This window comes from Typopeltis vanoorti, chromosome 6, assembly GCF_054136105.1.
Source record: "Typopeltis vanoorti isolate ZY-2024b chromosome 6, IOZ_Tvanoo_1.0, whole genome shotgun sequence".
NCBI classification, from domain to species: Eukaryota; Metazoa; Arthropoda; class Arachnida; order Uropygi; family Thelyphonidae; genus Typopeltis; species Typopeltis vanoorti.
Window position 1 is genome coordinate 72,432,501 of NC_143554.1, and position 8,297 is coordinate 72,440,797.

The window sequence follows — 8,297 nt, forward strand, 5'->3', positions numbered from 1 at the left end:
ACACTACTATGCATACCTTCCTCCACAAATCACTAACACACACACACATGCTATCCCTGACGACTCCACATTCATCACAAAGAATAAACTCCAGTTCTTAATCTAACACGAACAGACATATTAATAACAAACCATTCATTGCAAAGAAGAACCCAATAAAATTAATATTAAATAAATAAATAAAAATCCATATAACAGAACATTTTACTTCGCTAGCTGGTGGCACATTATGTTTTTTAATCTTCCGCTTAGTAGTGCAGGTTGCTATAACGATGCCACATCTGGTGAGGGTGAATGGACTGCCTGCCTTGACTTCTCTACTTGGCGAGTATTGGAGAGAGGACTACTGACGTATACTCAAACCTCTTCTTTTTAAACCAAAGCGTGCATATCTAATAATTTTACATAACTGGAGATATTTAAAATATTGAAAATATTCTGAACGCATGCTAGATGCAACAGAATCCAGTTATGATCACTGACGACTATATAAATCTTCTCATTTTTGGCAATTTTTTGCCAGTCGACAAAACTCCTATCCCAAAAGACCATATACTTTACGTAAATGCTTCCTACGAAAGGTTGTAAACCTGCAATAGGGGTATGCTAATGGTTGGATAACCCGGAAATCAGCTCAAGGTATCAAACATGTAACCACAAATATTTTCAAATCGCTTCATACTATTAATAAGAAATATGGTGGTCTCCCAGCGGGTCATGAAATGCATCTACTACCTAAAAACATATACATGCATCTAATAATGAATAAGCAAACTCTCTACAATAGGGTTTTGTAGAGAGTTTGTCTACAAAAATCTGGATATATATCTGCTCCCTCGCCAGTTGGTTTTCAACAACCAACTGGCGAGGGAGCAGATATATATCCACTCACCTAATCAGGCCAGCATTCAAACCATATAAACTTTAAGGGAAGGCGATCAGGAAGGCACCCTTTCTGATCCCGTATCACATTAAGACAGTGTTGGCTAGGACATTGAATGACAGGATGATATAAAGGCGTCTATTGTGCTAGCTGGATCAGTGTCAAAGGCACTTTATCGGGTAGTCAATAAACTAAATACTTTTTCCAGTCAATGTGTTCAGAATGTTGCATTACAAAACATGCATCCTGAGGATCTAAAAATATCATACTAATACCTTATAAGGAAGAGAATGGATCTAGCTCAACGCCTGTGGTATTGAATCTAAAAAGTGCATTTTGTATATAGCACTTAGAGACGATATTAAAATATTGTACTGATAAAACGGTAATATTAATTTTTATTAAATTTATATAATTTTTGTCGTTTCAAATAGGGTGTAACAACATCAAAATGTTTTGCTTATGCAAACTAAATAAAATAATACACGGAGGTTGGGAGCGACCACTTTCTAAACCTTTCCCAGATAATATATTGAGCAAAAGAATTCATTTGCAACATTTATGTTTAAATATTAATGTACATTAATAATATTCCAATTAAGCAGTCATAAAACATGCTCAACGTCATATTTGTAAATTTATCTTTATTTGAATATAAGAATAATATAACCTAAATACACTGAAAAGTCTAAATTCATTTCAAAATTGCACTCTCACCGTAAATCTCAGGCCCACGTGATATTATTTTCACAGTTTTAACAACTATATTTCGCTTAAGCAAGTTTGCTACATAATTTTCGTTAACTCAGAAGTTTATATGCAGCATATTATTCAGGTTTTCCCTATGGAATCCGTGATCAATGGCCACTTTTCCATTACGTGGACATGAATCACAGATTTTCAGTCAGCAGGATTTTGAATAATAAATATCAAAAACAGGTATTATAAGTATGAAGAAATTTTATAGCGACTAAGTATTTAATTTTAAAAAAAAAATTAAAACAAATTGATAAAAATATATGTTTTAATATATCCCAAACGTATATCATATCCTCTGCTGTAAAAAAAAATAATAATAAAATAAAAATAAATAAAAATTAAAGTTAACACTAGTTGTGAAGATATACTTGACAGGCAAATATTGCTTATACCCGCTTAACGGATTAAACAAGAATATAATCGCTTGCAAAGTATGATATACTTCATAACCAAAACATTCTGCAATATTAACTTTGTTTGCGCTATAAAATTCCGATTTTTGAATATACAGTATATTATATTTGTACACTATATTATCATATTCACTTACTCTTTTGTTTAATAACCACAGAAGCCGACATTTTCTCATACAAAATACGCAGGAGTCACTTGATTATCATTTCAAAACATGTCAGGTTTCTACGCTGTCTTTTTTTTTTTGTTGTTGTTTGTTTGTTTTTTATTCTACACCATTATAAAATTTAAAAGCACTGCTATTAATTTATATATTATCGTCGTATAAATAACAGTCACTGCTTCAATAACTATCCAAGAGGAATGATTGCTAACACAAATTACAATACAAAATCACCTTCTAAACGATCAGACGATAACATTTCTTGATATTTTCGTGTTTGCTGTCGAGAATAAATTAGGAACAAAGCGCCGCCAATGCTAAATCCTAGAAATACGCTATTGAATATTTAATTAATTTCAAAGCGAGCTGATAATCAGCCCAACACATACAATAAAAAGGAAGCTATGTTATGTGATTCACTCGCTATAATTCCACTTTATTAATCCATTTTCAAAATGCAAGATCATCATATTTCATTATTACGTTACTACGTATAATAAGATGTCCTGTTCAATACATGCATTTCAAAGATATATAAAATATATTTTAGAAATGCGATCATCTTTCTTTATCACCAATTGTATTCATAATTGTTGTTGTAAGTGGTCCAGGAGGCTTGACACCTTTGGACGCCTTGTTTGAGACATTAGCTTCATGTTACCTGTGGCTCATCTCTGGGGCTTCTTCTGTCTTTGTCTCAAGCACTAACAATGTACCACAAGGTAACACTACTGGCTGGGGGAGTCAGGGGAAGGCTGTTTCATTCCCCCCTTAACATCAGCGTATGACACAGTCTAGATCAAGGGCCTCCTCCTAAAGCTAGGAAATATAATAAGGTGCAAAAAAATCTTACCAGCTTTTTGAATCCATTCTCTCCAACAGAAAGATCCGGGTCCGTATTGGCGGAAAAAAGATCAGTCCCAGATTCCTTCACAACGGTCTCCCACAGAGCTCTGTGTTATCCCCTTTACTTTTTAACATCTGCGTGTATGACTTACCACATACCAGCTCAAGCAAGTATATGTACGGTGATGACCTAGCGATCCTATATCAATCTACCTCCTTTGCCAACCTGGAATCAACCTTGAACACAGACCTGAACATCCTGGAAGAGTACCTCGAGCAGTCGTACTTGAAGCCAAATCCAACGAAAACTGTGCCCACAGTATTCCACCTGAAGAATGCTGAGGCAAACCGACACCTCAATCTTTCTTTCTGTGGAAAAATGGTACAATACGAGCCTCACGCGAAATATCTTGGAGTGAGCCTAACCTATAAAAGGCACATCACCAACCTATCCAACAAAATTAAAACGAGAAACAATATAATTTCAAGGCTTGCTGAAACAACCTGGAGTTGTAGTGCAGAAGTCGTAAGGTCGTCTGCACTAGCCCTCGCATTCTCTGCAGCAGAATATTGTGTCCCTGTCTGGGAAAGAAGTGCACACACTAATATTATAGACACCCAGCTAAACTCTACCATGTGCACAATTAGCGGGACAGTGAGAAGCACCCCTCTCTCTCTCTCTCTCTCCTAGCTGCCTGTCCTATCTAACATTCCTCCACCAAACATACGGAGAAGACAAGCTTAGATTAAAGAATATAATAAAGCAATGAGCAACCGACTCCTGCCCCTGCACCAGACTCTCATAAACCCCATCAGGACTTCGCCTAAAATCTAGAAACCCTCTCTGGTCCATGGACGAACTCTCTTCAGCTGTCCTGCCATCAACACTTGACATGTGGAGAGAAATCTGGTTCAACAATCTCTCAACAAACGGCTTCCGTTTGTTGGAAGATTATTGGGAGATTAGTGTTTTTAGGCGCGTGGGAACCATGTCTTTTAATCTATTGAGTTTGCCAGTTATTTTTCATAGTCTGTTTTGTAGATGTTTTTTGTGGTTATTCCAGTTCATATCTGCATCGAGGTAAATTCCAAGGTATCGTATTGTTTCAATATGAGTGATTGTAATGGTTTTACTGTTCTGTGTGTTTTTTATGTTGGAGATGGATGCGGGATGGTTATATATTTGTTATCAACTGGTCGAGTCAGTGGATTTCTGAATATCATTAATTTTGTCTTATCTGAGTTTAGGTGTATGGAGTTTTTGGTGAGCCAGTCTATGATCAGATTTATGTCATATTGCATATTTGTTTGGGCTATACTTGCGTTATTATGGATGGATATTATAGCTGTATCATCTGCGTGTTGGACGATCTTACCTTTGAGAGGCATCTGATTCATATCGTGGATATAAATGTTGATTCAAGTTGGGGAGAGTACTGCTCCCTATGGCACTCCACAGGGAGCAGTACTCTCCCCAACTTGAATTAACTTGAATCAAGCAGTACTTCGATTTGACCCGACACGTGTGATAGGCTTTCTATTTTGAAGGTAGTTTGTAAACCACTTGTGCAGAGGCTCATCTATTCCAACATGTCTCAGCTTTTCTAATAAGGTTTGATGTGTAAGTGTATCAAATTCTTTAGTTAAATCAATAAAGACTACCATAGTAATTTTTTATTTTTTATAACTACCCAGACTAGTTAAGGTCGAAACTAGTCTGGGTAGTGGCCCTCCCCTTAATGCATAACATTAGACATATCCGCAAGGAGATGTGTTTTGCATTATGGGAGATACTGAGATAGGATTGTTAGTATTTTGCTCCACCTTTGCAAGGAGTCGTCCTGGTGTTGCACCACCTTACCCCAGTCCTGAAGATACTTTCAAGCGCAAACTTTGTTTGCTCACACTTGGATAAAGGATTAAACTAAATTTATTATACTCTAACCAAAACTTTCAACATTTTAAATTTTAAATTTATATTTGATGAGAGCGAACAACTATAAGAAAGAATAATAATAAAATTCATCTTCTAGTAAATGCGACTCAGATAATTATTGCCATTTTACATACTTTTTTTTTGCTTTCGGTTTTGTTCCTATTTGAGAAATAATTTTTGAGCAAGTGCTCCAGTTTATCCACTCCACGGTCCACACTTGCACTTTAGAATTCGCGTGGTTCTTTTCTTCCTTTTTTACAGGTTGAGAAATAAAAAAATCCAAATTTAGATTTTTTTTTTTCATTTATAACTTCTAAATCGGCGTTTAGTTTTATGCATATCAGTCAATGATGGTTTGAATTCCACTGGCATTTGGTATAGTGAATATAATAAAAAAAAAAAATAAAAAAAAAACAACGGGAAACCTCACTCTAGCAATCAAACATCGTCTCCTATTTCTTATTTTTTTTAAATTTTTTATTTTTTTATTTTTTAATTTTAATAACATTTTATTTGTCATCATACAGAGTATGTATATATCCAATTATGTATACTATCACATTTTCTGTTCTGTGCAAAATGTAGAGTACAATGATTTCTAAATATAAATATACATAATTTTTTTTCAATATCAATATCATTGCTTATTTTTATACAGCCTATTTACATATAGACAATTTTTTTTATATCAGTATCTTCATTATTGTTATACACATTTCTGACTGTTTTGTTACATAATATGCAGTCTTTGATTATGAGGATTACGTGTCAATTAATGAGGCGGATTAATCCCACCTACTTCGAAGCTTGGATTGGCTTTTATGAAGAGAGTGGGATTAGCCTTCACTATTTATACTGTTGTTGTTACTGTTTATGTATGGGATGCAAGCATTGGATGCTGGTGATTTGTGATGTATATGTTAGTGTTAATGGTATATTAACTTTGTTGGTGACAGTTTTTTTTTTTTGTTGTTGTTGTTGCTAATGCAGCGGTGTGACAGTGTATCAATAGTGGTGCGGGGCGCATGATTCTTGGATTGTGTATTATCAATATCTGTGTTTTGGTGCCGTTGATTACAATTGCGTTTTGGAAGAAATATGTTGTGATTTCATTTAGGTTCTTGTTGTGCTTTAGAGAGTCGCGTTGATGTCTGTGTGGATTGATAGTAGTGCGGTGTCATATGCCTACTGAAATATTTGACTTCTTATGTTCATGTTTTGAACATCGTTAATGTATATGTTGAAAACAGAGGGTGATAATATGGCTCCTTGAGGGACACCGTGTTATTAGTTGTTATGGAATAATGCCAGTGTCGAATATTGTGTTCACGAGTTTCAAAAGTATTGGATTTATTTGTTCAAAATGTGTTAAAAGGTCTGTGAATCAATTCCTGGAGTGGTCTTTGGTTTTAGCTGTAAGAGTACTTCATTCAGTTCCTGTTTTGTTACAGGTAGAAAATACATCGTTTGTTGTTGACTTTGTGTCGGTAGTTTTTTGTAGATCGTTGTTAGATTGTCTTTATTGAGTTGTGTGATATTGTTTGTGAAGGCATGGTTGAATGAGTCTGCTTGTTCCACTTGGTTTGTGTCCTGATCAAAGCTTTTTGCAATAAAATCTTGTGCTGAAGTTTTCTTTTTTCGGGTTATTAATTCGTTGAGTGTAGCCCATGTTTGCTTACTGTTGTCGTTATATTCCATGAAATTTTGGAAGTAGTAGTGTCTTTTTGCCCTACAAATTTTTGTTGTTAGTCGATTTCTTGTGTTTTTGTATAAGATTTGTAAATGTGTGTTACTGGTGACTTTTTTTTAGTTTTTTCCATAGGTATTCTTTTATAGTATGTCTATTTAATATATCGCCATTTATCCATGGAATATTGTTCGTTTGTCGCCTGGTTTGTGTAGGCTTTGCGCTTTTTTTTATATTTCTGTGAACTTTTGTAGGACATTCTGATATAACGTTACAGGATCATTTATTTTAAGTAGGCAATTCCAGTCTGTATTTTTTTATAAGGTTATCGACAATGCTCTTTAATATGATCGAGTTTTGTCGACTTTATGGTGGTGGTGGGAGGGGGGGGGGAGTAGGAAACGTAATAAAACGAAGTTGAGACAAAGTAGTGATCGGCAATTTTCACGTTAATTACTGGTGATGTATATTTATGGAGGGGGAGCCCGTATGTTGATATGATCAATGCATGATTGTGTTAGTGAGTTATTGAGTATTTCTTCTCTTGTTGGGGAGTTAATGGTAGGGTTTATGTTGTACTGACTTAGTATATCTAGATGTGTGTTAGTGGTTGAAGAAGCGTGGTCAAGTGTATTTATATTAATGTCTCCTATTAGGATGAGCCTATGTGTTGTACGGGATTCGATGCCGCTTAGCCAAGCTTTAACTCTTGAAGAAAGCTGAGTGGATTATTATATGGGGATCACTATATTATGTGCATTGTGTATTTGATACTATTTGTGATTTCCATAATTAGTGTTTCCGCATGTTCGAAGTGAGTTTGTTTTTCAGTGACATTGTATTTTTTCTTTGATAAATGCCACAATGCCATCTCCTCTTTTGTTTGGTCTATATAAGTTGTAGGTTTGGTAATTATTGATGTTGTATGCGTAAATTTCTGTGTAGTTTTTTGCAACTTCGGTCAGTATTATCGCATCTATGTTTGTCATAGTATAGTTGAGCAGTGTTATCAACAGTCTCTACTCCGTTTAATTACACTACCTCCACCCCCCTCCCACCACCACCATAAAAGTTGACAAAACTGGATCATATTAAAGAGCATTGTCGATAACCTTATAAAAAAATACAGACTGGAATGTAAGCCAGTTTTTTTTTTTTTATGCTTCTTAATGTTGTGTGTACGATAGTGAAGTCGGTATTGGTGGAAATGTTGTCCGACCATTTCTTCAAAGATTCAAAGACCTTGAAATTTATACTGTCTGTTTGGATATGTTCGCCTATATTTGAGATCTCCATTATATAGTTTTTAAGTGATTTTTAATCTTCTTCTTAAGGATGCGAAGAGTGAGTGTTTTATATTAGTGTTTTATATTAGGCTGTGTAGGTCGGATTCTCTTGCAATTATATAAACTGGAGTATTTTCATTCTTTCTCATAAATATCTGTGAATTCTTTGTCCACAGGAACTTGCAGTTTTTTTCTGTTTTTGTCTTCCTAGCTTGGTATAAAAGATTTTTAAAGTATGGAGTCCGGTGTTCAGCTACATAGATTGGTGTTGAGAGTTTGTTGTCAGTTAGGATCGATGTTGTCGGCCATGTTTTCTTGCTCTC